Consider the following 16,144-nt stretch of genomic DNA (forward strand, 5'->3'; position numbering starts at 1 on the left):
TACTTTCCTAGGTCTAGACCAGAGGTCTGCACATTTTTTCTGTAAAGAGCCAGAGAATACAAATTTTAGGTTTCGCAGTCCATACAGTCTCTGCCGTGACTTTCTATGCCGTTGTGTAGAGCAAAAGCAGCCATAGACAATACGTGTATGGATGGACGTGGCTGTGTTCCAATTAAGCTTTACTTGCAAAACACAAGACCTGCGCAGCCGTAATTTGCTGACCCCTTCTCTAGAGTAATGAGAACCCACCTTAGTCCCAAAGCCCTATCGCTTTCTTTGCCAAAGACCATTTCGTGTCCCCAAGTCTGACCTACAGATCCAACCATGTACACAGAGCACTGACATGTTCCTTCCATCTCCTTCGTACCACATGGTCCCCAGTGTAGGCTGGAATCTTAGCTTTTTTTTCTTTTTTAATTTTTTTTTTAACATTTATTTATTTCTGAGGGAGCATGAGTGGGGGAGGGGCAGAGAGAGAGGGAGACACAGAATCCAAAGCAGGCTCCAGGCTCTGAGCCATCAGCCCAGAGCCCGACACGGGGCTCAAACTTACGGACCGTGAGATAGTGACCTGAGCTGAAGTCGGATGCTTAACCAACTGAGCCACCCAGGCGCCCTTGGAATCTTAGCTTTTGAATGCCTTCCAGCTTGTCAATATCACCTTAAAAACGTCATGTGAGACTGCATTCAGTATTTGGGATATCGTCTGAAAAATACAGAGGGCTATGGGGGTTTGGTGGTGGTGATTAGTCCGATCCATGCCCTTCCCCTCTAAATCCAGAACACTTTGAAAAAAACACAAGACCTAGAAATCAGATGAACGAAGATCAAAATAGTTCATCTCACTGGAAAGACTGGCTGGGTGAAGCTAAGATTACAATAGGGCTTACTTATTACCCTGGCCGATAACCCTACTGACGTAAACTTAGCAGGGCTGGCTCTAGCACACCAGTGGTTTGTGGTATTTGTTGGTCTGGTGATGAGGTCATTAAAATATTTTGCATTGACCAGTAATTGACCCACCTTAACTCCAAGCTCCCCTTGCACCGTCAGATTCTGTCCTAGTGACGTTGCCGTGCTGAGAAAGTATGTTCAGTGTATCTCCCAATCTCGGCAGCCAGAGTCGCCCTCCTCCCCTCAGAGATGTAAGTGGGTAAGAGAGCAGAGTGAGGCCGCACCTGTTCCCATCCTTTTCTCTCTATTATATAGGGAATTGGGAGGGCGGGAGAGGATGGGGTGGGGAGGGAGGATTCACATCTCCCTTCTTCTTAGCAGCCATCCCATGTATGTGGAGGGGCAGTGCAGCCTCATGTGAGAAGCACAATGTGGAGGCCTAATTGCCTGGTTGTTGTTCTGCCTGTATGGCCTTTAGGCAAATACAACACAGAGCCCTTGGAACCACATCAAGCACAGAGTAAACTAAGTTTTTAGCTGTTACCTTCAAGATCCTGTTCTGTTCACTCATCTCTTAAAACTATTACCTATTGGGGTGCCTGGGTGGCTCCATCGGTTAAGCATCCAACTCTTGATTTCGGCTCAGCTCATGATATCACAGTTGTGAGATTGAGCCCCGTGTCAGGCTTTGCACCGGGCGCGGAGCCTGCTTGGGATTCTCTCTCTCTCTCTCTCTCTCTCTCTCTCTCTGCCTGCCCCCTACTCATGCCTTCTCTCAAAAGAAAAAGAAAAAAAAAGCTCATTTTGTCATTTTTAACATTTTTTTGAGCTTCCTTTTCTGAGGAATATGTGCCATAAATATGTTGAGTGCCAGCAAATTCATGGCACTCACCCAAAGGGAGAAAGTTCCCAGGACTGATTTTTGCCATTGTTTTCATAGAATGTCTGGACTCAGCTTGTGGTCTAAGGTTGTGCAGATGGCTCAGGCTCTGCGGTGGAAGTTGTAGGAGTAAGCAACTGGAACCCAGTACCTGACGATATAGTGGTGGCAGAGAACCAATCACACGGTTGTCACTGAATGTCCCCTTTCCCAGATCATCCGGACTCACTGGGAGAGTGCTGGGTACAGAGGGCTGAGGGAGGTGTCCTGAGCAAACGGGGATCTGTGACATAATACTTCAGTTCCTAAAGAAGCCTTTGTTGGATCGGGACCAAACATGCACACAGATGATTTCACAGGGTGGTTTGTGGTGAGTGCCACGAGATGGATGTAAACCGACCACTGTAAAAGCCCGGGGAGAGAGAACTTTTCTAACAAGGTGGTTGAGAAGAGCTCTGTGAAGGTGGGGGCTTAATCTGAGCCTTTGCAGACCATCTGGATTTAGGTAGGTGGTGGCTGAGGTTGCCTGAGAGAGACTGCAGGAGCGAATGAGCAAAAGGCTGAGCCAGTGAGGTGACACATGGCACCCAACTATTGATTGTGTGAGAGAAACTGCTTATTTTTTAAATAAGGTGAAGTGGGAAGAGGTTGGAATTTGGGTGTTCCCACTGATGACACGTGCTCAGAGTTCCCAGGGGAGGTAGTAATTATGCCTCCTGCCCAGACGCCCTCTTCCTGCTCCCTGTTACTAGCAGTGCTGAGGCAGGGCCTGGCGGTGGTTATGATAAGACTTGGGACTCTCCTTAGTTATTAACTGATGGGAGCCTGTCCGTTGAGCAGATGCAAAGGGGGCCTCAACCCTGGTGACAGTTCTTTCCAGCCAAAGACCTAGCACTTGAAGTCTAAAAAACTTGGGGCACCTGGAGGAAGGATCACGGGTGGGATTCCATGATGGCTTGTAAACAAATTCGTAAGCAACTATGTCAACACGTATTACTACTGGCATTCTGTGTTCAAATGATAAGCATAGATGTGGGTTTCCCTTGACTGATGAATTTGATCATGCTTTAACCGATCTAGCCCTTTTCAGCAATGTCCAGTGAAACAGGTACCTGTTTGTAGCAAACCGTCAGTACCAGGTTCCAACAATCTCACACCCTCCTGTACTCCCTTATCGGTTGTCATTTCTTTGTAAAACTGTGTGACCAGGGGTTGTCAAAGCCCCTCCTGCCTGCTGATGGATTCATCCAGAGCTCATTTTACTGAGTAAGAACAAGGCCCAAAGTCATGCCATGCCCTTAACAAGAGAGCAGTCAGAATTCAAATATTAAGCTTTCCTAAGGGCTTCAGAAGAGAGAATTGTAGTGGCCCCAACCTAGACCCTAAATTCCACCCTTATTTTAGAACTGAGTGCAATGGGATATATGTCTTAGGGTACAAAAGGCACTCTTACCTGTTCTAGAAGGGGTCTATGTATCTTTGGAAGTGACACAGCGTACATGTTAGAATAAAGGCTTTGCCATTTACTGTGCGATTGCAAGCATTACCTCGCTCTTCTGAACCTCAGTTTCCCCAACTGTAAAGAGAGATATAGATACCTAGCATAGATAGCTGAACTTATATGCAGAGATGAGGGGTGCCTGGGTGGCTCAGTCAGTTAAGCATCTGACATTTGATTTTGGCTCATGTCGTGATCTCATGACTTGTGAATTTGAGCCCTGAATCTGGCTGTGCACTGACAGTGTGGAGCCTGCTTGGGATTCTCTGTCTCCCTCTCTCTGCCCTTTCCCCACTCATTCCCTCTGCCTCAAAAATAAATAAATAAACATTAAAAAAATTTTTATTGCAGAGATGAAATATTAAGCGTTTAGCACGGACCCTTGTAGTAAAAGTCACTTATTATCAAGGATGAAAAGATCACATAGGTAAGTAAACAAGGAGGCATGCTGATCAATTCTGTATCCAATTTTAAATCTGTTCCATACAAATTATTTGCACTAAGTTATCCTTGGTTGAAGCTCAGTTATTAATAGCTCTTGGTGGGGCATCTAGGTGGCTCAGGTCATGATTTCATGGTTTGTGAGTTCAAGCCCCACATGGACGGGGGTCTCTCTCTCTCTCTCTCAAAAATAAATAAGCATAAAAAAAAAAAAAAAAAAAAGCTCTTGGTAAGGGAACTCAAGTTTCTTAGGAAAATGGATGAATTGAACATCTTAAATTTAGTTGCCTCACAAAATGATATTAAGTAGGATAATAGTCTAATCTTAAGTGGTCACTCAAAAGTTATCTATTAATAGCACCAACTGGCATGAAATTCTGGTAGGATACATCATGATTTGCTGGGTCTTTCATGAATAAACGAGGGGGTTGTAGGAGCATTCTGGTCCCTTCCCTCTTAAACATTGTGTGATTGCAAAGTAGGACTCCCGACAGCCCAAATTTGCTTATAGCTCCTTGCCTTGTCAGGACATTGACATGTAAGGCAGAACATAACTTGCTGTTCATCTCCAAGGTGAGACTTTGAACACACAGAGCATGATACAAGGAATACTATTTGGCTCTGTGGGACCATAGACTGTAAGGCCTTCCCTATGTATCTCAACACTTCTTAAGAAAAGCAGCCTGGATTTAATACAGCAACATTTTGTTTGGGCTCTTTTATTTTTTTTGTTTGTTTATTTTTGAGAGAGAGTGCATGAGCAGAGGAGGGGCAGAGAGAGAGAGAATCCCAAGCAAGCTCCATGCTGTCAGCACAGATGCAGGGCTCGATCCTACAAACCACGAGAACATAACCTGAGCTGAAATCAAGAGTCAGACACTCAAGCAACTGAGCCACCCAGGTGCCCCTTATTTGGGCTCTTTTAGATTAGTCCCCAGTGTTTGGAGAATTTAAGAGCTTTATATTTTTTTACAGCGTGTTTTGCTGAAAATAACTCTTGATTTAAATGTGGCTCTTTATGAAATGAAGTCAAGGAATTCAGCAATTTCTCTGGCCCAAGGTCCAAGTGAGCATGGACTGTGTCCCTGGCCCTGTGGTAGGAGATTTGCAATGAGGTTTCTGTAGAAACAGAGGCAGGAAAAGATTAGAAGAAAAGTACAAAGTTTGGATAAAAGGATTAAAAGTAAGCCATCAGTGCAATAAAACCAGAGAAGGAGTACCTTTCTGGAGACAGCAGTTTTTATGATCTGAGTTAAATAGAAATGGTGTGCTCACAAGCCTTCCAGATCCCTGAAGGCATTCTGATTGGGTCAGGCGTCCCAGAAGGGAGTCAGGTGGGGACAGCGCCATGGTCTGAATGTGTGTCTCCCCCACCTCCGCCCCCACCAAATTCATACGTTGAAGCCTAATGCTCAGTGTTGACGGTACCTGGAAGTAAGGCTTTCGGGGGGTGATTATGTCATGAGGGACAGCCCCTGCGCTCGGGGTTACTGCCTGGTACAAGACTCCCCAGAGAGCTAGCTCCTCTGTTCTGCCATGTAGGTAACGGCGAGAAGATGACCACCTATGAGAAAGTAGACCCTCACCAGACACCGTATCTGCCAGCACCTTGATCTTGGACTCCCAGCCTCCAGAACGGTGAGCAATAAACGTGCTCTGTTTATAAGCCACTCGGCCTGTGTGTTCCGTTAACGGCAGCCTGAATGAACTAGGACGCGTGCTTAGTACCAAGCGCCAACGGAGTGAGGCCAGAGGTGCTTTCCGCCCCGAGTCTAGCTGTGAGCGGCCATCCTCCCCATTTTACAGATGAAGCTAAATCCCACAGAGGGTACGTGCCCTGCCGTGACCTGCCGAGGAAAGCGTGGCCTCCAACGCTTTCCAACGAGCTGTTCTGTTCCCATGTTGATGCCTTTAGAGCTCACTGTGCAGGGAGACGCCCCAACAGCAGCCCCTCAGACCAGCTAGTCTCAGGGCATTTACAGCTGCATGGACTGGAATCATGCTGGCTACTTCCTTTCCAACCAGGGAGAGAATTTGCCCACGAGTTTTATATCCATGCGATTTTATATATTTGAAAAATACCCATTATCAGTTAATGGATTAGAATGTTGGGAGAGTCACTCAAAGAGAACCCCAAATATTAAAATGTCTGATTTAAAGCTTTGGAATATTTAAAGGGCTTTAACTTATTGCACGATTCCCTTCCTTCTGGGATGCCACTGGGTAAAAGAAACTGCCAAGTCATAAAAGCAAATACCAAATAATATCTGTAAATGTGATAAAAAAAATTTTCAGGAGAAAAAAAAAGAAGTTCACAAGTCTTTTTTTAAAAAACTAACGGTAATCTATATTTAGACAACCACATAGCATTTATTTTTTTCAGCATCACAGTAAGACTTGAATTTAAGCTTCTCCCAGACACAGAAGAAAGACGATTCCAAACCATTTTGGCCACAGGGAGGTTACACAGCATCTCAGCCACATGCTGCTTCCTCCAGCCCCCTGTTTTTGGTTCTTCCTCTGCACATGCCCACTCTGCTCCACGCATCTTGCCAGTTGCTGGGGAAGCAACAGTGAAAAAATCATTCAGTTGAGCTGCCGCAGAGTGACAAGCGGGCTTCGACATCGACAACTTGTCTTTCTAGCCCTGCATGATAGGCAGGGCTGTCTTGCTGAAGATTTTTTCAAGTGACAGTTTACGATCCAAACTAAAGTGAAATCCAAGTATGAATAGGGAGTACCAATGTCAGCCAAGGACAAATGGCTCAATGGATGCTATTCATGAATGGCACAACCTGCCTGGCAGCTGGCAAGGTTCTTTAATGAGAAGAAGAAGACAAATGACCATTTCAGGAAGTCTAAAATGGTTTGTGTGTTGGCCGTGGGGCATCTGTGTGTTACATGATCTCACTCCATTCTGGAAGATGAGGTATGGATTCCAGACAGCCCACTCCATTTTAAGACACTTGAGGACAGGGACTGTCTTGTATTTGTATCTCCATCCCCAGGGCCCACCTGGTACAGCTCCAAACAGTACATGTTCCATAAATGTTGTGATGAAAGGAAGTACTCAGGAAAGATTAACCAGTGAGATAGATCGTTAAGAAAACAAAAAACAAAAAACAAAAACAGTTTTTCCAGCCAACTGGATCTGAATTTAGATCCTGTCACCACTTGATAACCATGTATCATGGACTGAATGTTTGCATCCCCACAAATTCATATGTTGAAACCCTGCCCCCCAATGTAATGGTATAAAGAGATGGGCTTTGGGAGATAATTAGGAGTAGAGGAAGTCGCGGGTGGAGCCTTATTAATGGGATTAGTGTACTTATAAGAGCCATAAGAGAGCTTGTTTCTCTCTGCTCTCTGCCACTTGAGGATACAATGAGAACTTGGCAGTCTGCAACCAAGAAGAGGGTCTCACCATAACCTGACCTTGCTGGCACTCTGGTTCCAGACTTCCAGCCTCCAGAACTATAAGAAATAAATGTCTGGGGTGCCTGGGTGGCTCAGTCGATAAAGCATCCGACTTTGGCTCAGGTCATGATCTTACAGTTTGTGAGTTCAAGCCCTGCGTCGGCTCTGTGCTGATGGCTCAGAGCCTGGAACCTGCTTCAAATTCTGTATCTCCCCCTCTCTCTGCCCCTCCCATGTTCATGCTCTGTCTCTCTCTCTCTCTCTCTCTCTCTCTCTCTCAATAATAAATAAATGTTAAAAAAAAAAAATCAGAAAAAAAAAAAAGAAAGAAAGTAATGTCCGCTTCTGGGGCACCTGGGTGACTCAGTCAGTTCAGCACCAGATTCTTGATTATGGCTGAGGTCATGATCTCACAATTCGTGAGATCGAACCCCACATTGGGCTCTGTGCTGACAGCTCCCACACTCGCACTCTCTCCCTCTCTCTTTCAAAATAAATAAACTTTAAAAAAATAAATGTCTGTGGGGCACCTTGATGGCTTAATCGGTTAAGCATCCGACTTCTGATTTTGGCTTAGGTCATGCATGATCTCATGGTTCTTGAGGTCGAGCCCATGTCAGGCTCTGCATTGAAGGTGCAGAGCCTGCTTTGGATTCTCCCTCACCCTCTCTCTCCTCTTCCTCTGCTCAATCTCAAAATCAATAAATAGACATTTGAGAAGTAAATAAATGTCTGTCTGTAAGCCACTTTGTGTATGGTACTTTGGTATTGAACTAAGACACAATGTGACCTTGTCAAGGGCTAGAGAAAATACATATGGATCACATGGTCTACCAGGGGGACTCAGAAGGAATTATCCCCACATAATAGTTGATGGTTATGCAAGGTGGTGGTGTAGCAGAAATAAAGTCTGCATTCCTTAAAAATCTCATCTGTTTCCGATAGACCTAGGATGCCAGAGCAGCTCATCTGAATTGTAAAACCCCCAAGTCAGTAAACGTGACAGTCATAGTGACCAAGACCCCAGAAACTCTCCCCCAAATCCCTAAATGCTTCCAGCCTGCTGGGACTCAAGGTGGTCACTGTTGGGTGCAGGGCCTGGGAGAGTCTGTAGCGAATCAGCACATTGGAAAGACATGGTAGAGCAGACCAAGGGTCACTAGCTTCCCTCTGCCTCAGGGCCACCTCTAGACAATTGCTTCACAGAGAATCAAATGCTGAATCTTCCCATGGCCTATCCTCCCTGAGCTGGCCCCAGCCTCCTCAGATCACCCCGTGCCCTCCAATTGCATTCAGCTACCCTCAAGTCTTTGCTGGCTTTCTGGTGGAGCCTTTCCCATCTTGAGGTCCTTATTCTTGCTGCTCTTCCCCAGAGATTTCCATGACTCGTCCCCGCATTTGAATGCCACATCCCCAAAGAGGCCCTTCTCGAACTACCAGATCTAAAATATCACCTTCCCCCCAACACACACACTCCATTCTCTTACTTGGCTTTATTTTCCTTTGTAACATATTCATTAGGTTAAATACTTATTTTGTCTCCCTCCTGGAGGACAAGATCTTCTCTTGCTGGGCACCTAGGGAAAGTCTCACATACCTGAATAAATGAATTTATGAATGAATGAATTTGAGATGATTAGTGTAGATGTTGCCCACACCCTCCCATGGGTGGGGGCGGGGGGCGGCTTTAACCTTGTCTGGCACAAGAAGGGCACTGTGTTGTTAATAGCCCTGAGGTTATCAATAAGACATCTTAATCATCTCAGGAAAACAGGCCAGATATATTTCAGAATGGAGCACATGACAGTGAACAATCAAATCCCACCAATGTTAAGAATTAATGAGCTGTCTGCTCTCTTATGAACTTAATGTATAAATTCTGCTGCTCTGTGCCATTTGGATTTAGAATGAAAGACTAAAATAATTGTGAAGGTGAAGGACACCATTGGGAACTATTTTTAGGATCCGCAACAAAGGTTTTGTGTGTGTGTGTGTGTGTGTGTGTTTTTAAGTTGAGCCTTATTTGATTTTATGACCTTTCTTAAGTGCTTCTCGAATTATAGGTTGGGAATTATGATCATCCCAATTTTTCTGATTATTAGAACTCACAAACTCTTAGTGCCTTGATGAGGAGAGAATGGAGTGATGGTAACTTCTTCCAGTGAAGAAATTAAAGAAATCCAGAGGTCACTCTATTGTTAATTTTCTTTGAGATTCTTACCGCTTCCCCAGTCAAGCATAAGTAGGTGGTGGGATGTATTCACAGGCAAAGTGGTCCGTGCCATGGTCTGCCAAAGAGTTTTATAGGCATGACTTCAGATATTGTGTCGAGGATTCTTCATTCACTGCTCTTAGAAATAACTTTTCAGGAGCGGCTAGGTGGCTCATTTGGTTGAGCATCCAACTCTTGATATCAGCTCAGGTCATGATCCCAGGGGTCATGGGATCAAGCCCCGAGGGGCTCCACACTGAGTGTGGGCCTGCTTGGGATTCTCTCTATATATGAAATGAAATGAAATGAAATGAAATGAAATGAAATGAAATGAAATGAAATGAAATAAATAGAAATAAATAGAAATAAATAGAAATAAATAGCAATAAATTTAAGACAGAGTCAAGACGCAGAAAACACTCACCAGCAGCTGGCGAGACCAGGGAGGCTCTGATGAGATGGTTTCAAGCGTGGTGATGAGGACAGCAATAGCAGGGCAGAGAGAAAGCAAAGGAGCTACTAGAAGTGGGGGTCATAAATACCATGACAGTTAAGTTGGAGAAAAAGAATTAAGAGTGCAGGGGAGGGAAACAGCATTTACAGTGGGGGCACTTGAAATCCTGGCCTCACTTTTCCCTGTGCTCCAAAAGACGGATGTAAATCAAGCTGACACCTATCAACTTTCTCTGTTTCCTCTACCCAAACAATTGGGTACAAACATCACTGTATTTTTAAAAGACCAAGCATGCCCATTGCGATGGTGTTTATAACAACAACAACAACAACAACAACAACAAACATGGTGACAACCTGAAAGTCCAAATGGGTTGAGTAGATTAGGGACCTCATTTATAGGATGATGAAAGAAATTTATGATGTGAGAAAAAAATCGTGGAAGTATTATTAAATGAAAAAACAAGTTATCAATCAGTTTATACCACATTTTCTTCTAATTTGTTAAAATATAGCCGTATGTGGGGGCACCTGGGCAGTTCAGTTGGTTAAGCTCCTGACTTTGGCTCAGGTCATGATCTCACAGTTTGTGGGTTCCAGCCCTGCATCGGGCTCTGTGCTGACAGCTCAGAACCTGGAGCCTGTTTCAGATTCTGTGTCTCCCTCTCTCTCTGTCCTCCCCAACTCAGGCTCTGTCTCTCTCTGTCTCTCATAAATAAATGTTAAAAAATTTTTTTTAATATAATACGGCCGTATGTGGCATGCCTAGGTGGCTAAGTTGGTTAAGCATCTGACTCTTGATTTCAGCTCAGGTCATGATCTCATGCTTCATAAGTTTGAGCCCTGCGTTGGGCTCCACACTGACAGGGCAGAGCCTACTTGGGATTCTCTTTCTCCCTCACTCTCTGCCCCTCTTTTCTCTCTCTGTCTCTCAAAATAAACTTAAAAAAAAATTTTTTTTTAAATACAGTCTTATGTGTATGAAAAAAGACAGGAAGGATACATATCAAAATATCAACAGCAATTATATCTGAGTGGGAGGATTACAGGTGATATTTATTGTCTCTGTGTTTTTCTAACTTTTCAAAGTTTCTGAAGTAAACATTATGTGTATAATGGGGGAGTCATTACATTTTTTGGAAAGAATAAACCAGTCTACCACAGAGTGATTCAATCTATCTGAAATAAATGCCTTTGTAAGAATGAGAGGACCCTCATTTCCCCCTTGAAGATACTGTCTTGCTCTCTAGACCATGGTTTTCTACAGAAATGACATTTTTATTTTATTTTTAAGTTTTATTTATGTAAGTAATCTCTACAGCCAACGTGGGGCTTGAACACACGACCCTGAGATCAAGAGTCGCATGCTCTATCAACTGAGCCAGCCAGGCACCCCATTAAATAATTTTCAAGTGGACTGATGGCTCCTCGTGTGTGAGAAAAGACACAAGTCAGAAGTCCACACTCCTCCACTTGGACCTGGGACAAGACAGCCTCTTGGAGTTTCCCCATCTAGAAAATGGGGGCATTGCTGCTTTTCTGTTCACCTCACAAGATTCTTTTTGGGTCCCTAAAATGCATATTACATGGAAAGGAAGGTAGGTCTGTTCTCACAGAAATACAGTCCAGACTCCATTTTTGGCACAGGGTGTCTTTCACTAGAAGGCCAGAGAAGAGGCTGGTTGGGAGGGAGAAATCCCTGCAAGGAGCAAACTGCTGGAAATGAGCTGTGAGTCATTCAGTGAGTCCCTGAGGGAAATGGCAGAGGCGGCAGGAAGCGTTCTCAGACTGGAGCCCACCAAGGTCTGCAGCAGGAATGCAAGTTCAGTCTTTACCCAAACAGTGTGGGCTTCACAGCTCAATATTTTGACTGCTCCGCCATCTGGCAGTAGTGTTTTGCAGCCAGCCTGGTTCTGAATATCTCTTCCACGAGAGATTCTTGGCCATCTAGATAGAGAGAGGTGGGGAGAGTTCGTTCTGAGTTCTACTTGGCCCACACTCAAGGTCACAGCTAAGCAACTAGTCACACTGCCAGTGCCTGACATGAGCACCCTCAGATGCCCCTTTTTCATATTTTTGCCATCTTCCCTTGACTCCTGCTACGTGCTTTCCCATTCATCACCTTCAAAACACTTTGGAGTAGTCATTTACAGACTAGTAAGAATTTGAGTCCCTAAATCTCTTCTCCCAGTAGCATTTTAAGCTCATTCCTTATGGTATGATGAAAGGCTTTCTCCAGTGCTAGGAAAACTGAAGGCAGTAGTGAATGAGGAAAAAGGGTGAGGTCAGGGAAATTTAAGGGAGGCATTGCTCACTCTCCCCTCCCCTCCCCTCCCCCCCAACACAGAAGCACCTACTCTCTCATTCTAAACTCTGATCTTAAAGCAATGTCAGTGATGCCTGCTTTGGGAAACACAATACTCAACTGGAATATCATGGAAATAAGTAATTGCAGTGCTGAGGGCTTTTCTTAAAATTGCACAAATGAGAATAAAATCCAAACTTTTCACACGGGCCTGTGACCCCATGTGATCTGGCTCCTGCCCACATCTCTGGGGTCCCGCCCCCCAATCCCCCTGTTCCAACATGAGACTTCCTGAACAAGCCAAGCTCATTTCTGCCTGGAAACGTTGGCCCTTCCTGTTTTCTCTCCTGAAACTCTCCCTCACCTCATTTACGGGGGTCTCAGAGGATAGGGTTAGTTACAAGATAAAATGCAGGATGCCCAGTTAAATTTGAATTTCAGATAAATGACAAATAATTTTTTTAGTACTTGTATGTGCCAAATATTGCATGGGACATGCTTGTACTGAAAAAGTTGTCATCGCTTCTCGCAAACTCAGATTTAATTGGGTGTTCTGTATTTTTATTTGTTAAACCTGGAAACCTGACCTGGGAAGACTGACCAGTCACCTCATCTAAACACCCCTGCCCCAAGCAACTACCTTGCAGCTCTCCTATCTCCTCACCCTGTTTTGTCTTTTCAAGGCACTGACAACCACGTGAAATTATGTTAGCCTCACCCTGCTAGTTGGAGAGAAAGTTCCATCTCCCAGGTATAGAGAGACCATGTATATCTTGTCCGTGGCTCGCTCCCTGCTACCTCTCTGATAGCAAATACCATTTCCTTTGAATGAATGAATGAAAGTATAAATGAGTGAGTTTTACATATATTTTCTTTCCTTGAATCTTTTACTTGAAAGAAAAAGAATACTTCCAGCATGAGTTTTCAGTTCCAGGTTTTCTGCTCTTTGCCTCCTTAGCTCCCACGGCTTCCTTCATTTACTGCTGGAGCCCTTTCTAGTGGCTGTCTTCCTCTCTGAAAATGCCTGTCCGGCTCTCACTCGAACCTTCCTGTGCATACATTCCCAGTCCCCCAGAGCCAGTCGCATACCTCTTCCCTGACTGCCCTGACATCTGAAAAACACAGAGATCCCCTATTTTTTTTTTTAGGTCTGCAAAATGCAAGTGCTGCCCGTTCTTGGGGCACCTGGGTGGCTCAGTTGTTTAAGCATCTGACTCCTGATTTTGGCTCAAGTCATGATCTCACAGATTGTGAGTTCAAGCCCTACATCGTGCTCTGTGCTGTGGCAGGTGCAGGGACTGGTTGGGATTTCTCTCTCTCCCTCTTTCTCTGCCCCTCCCCCACTCTCTCCCTCTCTCTCTCTCTCTCTCAATAAATAAATAAACATTAAAAAAAAGAGTTTTTCTATTCTCCTTGATGCAAACAAATTTATCAGATTCTTCCCTGGAAGCAGGTATTTGGTGTAGAGAAATGAGAGAAGAGAGAAGTTCCAGGCAGATTGTGTACAGGACCCTTGGCCAGAAAGAAGGGATCCAGAAAAGTGAGATCGGGAGTAACCTTCCAGCACCTTCTGTCTGCACTACCCCTTCCCAGCCCAGGCCACTGTGAGGATTGCCAGCTGCCTGGCACTCTTTCCCTTTCAACCATTAGCCCTTCAAGAGAGAACAGGAGTTTCAAACCTCTTAGCTAATGTTAGCACAGTGCAAGGCCATTTTTGTGAGAGAGGTCAGATTAGCATCTCTTGACTGCTCTAGAAATCAGGGTTTGGAGAGAACAGTGACACAAAGTCATCTCTGGGCCTGGCTCTGGACTCAGATCCCCCTCTGTACAGCCTTGGGGGGCAGTGCCCTAACTGGAACATCAGGTGAATCCCAAGCAATGAAGCATCACAGCGGCTGAAAAATGAGGCTTGAGTTCCCGTAATCAACCAAAATACTCATGTCGGGCCTCCTTATTGATTTTGGTTTTCCTTGTGCACAGCTTTGAATCTCTGTCTCATATTTGGGTCAGAGCAACGGGAGGGACACATGACTTGCTTTAAAATTAGCCTCAAAACTCATTGTATAACAGCTCTCGTTTTCACTAAATAGAATGGTTTCTTGAGGAGACAAGCATAGCATTTGTAATTAAGTCTGTCTGGTTGGATTAACTTGGAGTAAACCCTTTTGATTCAGCAAGACTCAATGTTTCCACCTGTAAAATGGGGTAAATTTTTGTTTGGAAGAAAAGAAATAAATGGTAACGAAATAAAAATAACCATGTCAACCAGACCTTCTTCCTCCAACTACCACCATCACACACACACACACACACACACACACACACACACACACACAGTATATTTGGGTTTGTCAGCAGTTGGAGAACAGTCCCTTGTAGCTTAAGTGAGCTCAGAGTATACATTTTAAGTCTTAAGAACACAAACTTTTCTTTCTAACTATTTCTCCTGGGACGGTTGAGATAGTCTTAACACACATTCAAAATCAGCAAAAAGAAAGTAACAAAACTCCACCCTGACTGCTGTCCTTCTCCAAGGACAAATAGTTTCCCCAGATTTCTGATTCATCTTGGCAACATCTACAAATAAACCCAAACGACCCAGAGGCTAAATAGATGTAAAAAAAACTATGAGTTTTTGTTTCTTTATGACACAGAAACACTGTTCCCATGATCTACTGAGTTGGAAGAATAGTCAGTCCATTGTAACTTATATCTCACTTGCGAGGTGCTGGTAAAGAGCCCGGTGTTGGCAGAGGGCGTGCTGAAAGAATCATTCCCCCTTTTAAGCAGAGGGACAAAGACCACGTAGCACAGATGAAACCACCACGCGTGGGGTGTATCTCAGTTGCTGCGGGGTATATGACTCAGCAGGGAGGTTTCTGTGTGTGCTTAAAGGTCTTTGGAATTCGAGAGACCTGGGTTCCAATCCCAGCTTACCAACCATGTGGCCTGGGGCGAGTTACTTGGCCCATTTGAGCCTCACTTTGCTCATCTATATAATCTCTTCTCCCCCTCTCTCTATTTGTCTCCTGTAGGGACACTCGTCATGGTACTTAGGACCCACCTGGATAATCCAGAATGATTTACCTTGAGATCCCTAATTTAACAAGTCTGTTAAGACCCTTATTCCATATAAGGTCCCAGTCAACAAGTTCTAAGGATTAGGGTATAGTTGTATCTGTTGGGGGGTCACCATTCAACCCTCCACAGTGATATCTAGTTGGTGACTTAGCAAGTAATACAGTGCTGGCCACAGACCTGGGCTGGGCATCCCAGGGCCCATCGCTATAAGAGGCCCTCTGTCACATGACTCTAAACAGTGGCTCAGCGCAACCTGTAATCCTGAACATCTGCTGGTGGCTGACACCATTCAGCTCCCAGGCAAACCTCTAACTTTTGCTCTGTTCCCCAAAGAACAGGTGAGCTCACGCAAACCTGCAGAAGTCTGTACAGTGCACTGCGGCTGATGTCAGAAACAGACGCTGTCGTGGAGAGTGGGGAGGACCCGGGCAGCGGGAGCTCCTGGAGGGGAGGAAGGACAGCTTAGCTCTTCAGACATTCCTTGCCCATGGAGTTTTGTTCCTCTTCACGTTCCAGTTTCTGGGTTCTAGAGGGTCTCCTGAATTAGCACAATATTCACACACAACTCACGTTACTCTTGAATGTGTGTGTATGTAGGTACCCACATAATATGCATGAAACGCGGTGTCAACTCTTTATATTATATGGATCCAGATTTGTTTTAAGATATTGTTCTAAAGGATTTGTTAGATCATGATATAAATTAATTTATAGGATGAAATTTTCAATATTCGTAATAGTGTGTGATAATGGCAATGGATCATGTGACCCCGTTACAAAGCTTGCTATTTAAAATTAAGAATGTTATTGATGGGGCGCCTGGGTGGCTCAGTCAGCTGGGCGTCCGACTTTGGCTCAGGTTATGATCTCGCGGTCCGTGAGTTCGAGCCCTGCGTCGGGCTCTGTGCTGACAGCTCAGAGCCTGGAGCCTGTTTCAGATTCTGTGTCTCCCTCTCTCTG

General features: G+C 44.7%; 1 long non-coding RNA gene across 1 annotated transcript; it reads left to right on the forward strand.

Moving 5' to 3' along the window:
* The first annotated feature begins 3,048 nt into the window (after positions 1 to 3,048).
* LOC109271762 (uncharacterized) lies at positions 3,049 to 7,393 on the forward strand. The gene is made up of 3 exons (XR_002082102.2): positions 3,049 to 3,699; positions 5,256 to 5,351; positions 6,097 to 7,393. It is a non-coding gene; the product is annotated as an uncharacterized LOC109271762 (long non-coding RNA).
* The last annotated feature ends 8,751 nt before the right edge of the window (positions 7,394 to 16,144 follow it).

Source organism: Panthera pardus, unplaced genomic scaffold (assembly GCF_024362965.1).
Source record: "Panthera pardus isolate Hobbes unplaced genomic scaffold, ASM2436296v1 HiC_scaffold_17, whole genome shotgun sequence".
Classification (NCBI taxonomy): Eukaryota; Metazoa; Chordata; class Mammalia; order Carnivora; family Felidae; genus Panthera; species Panthera pardus.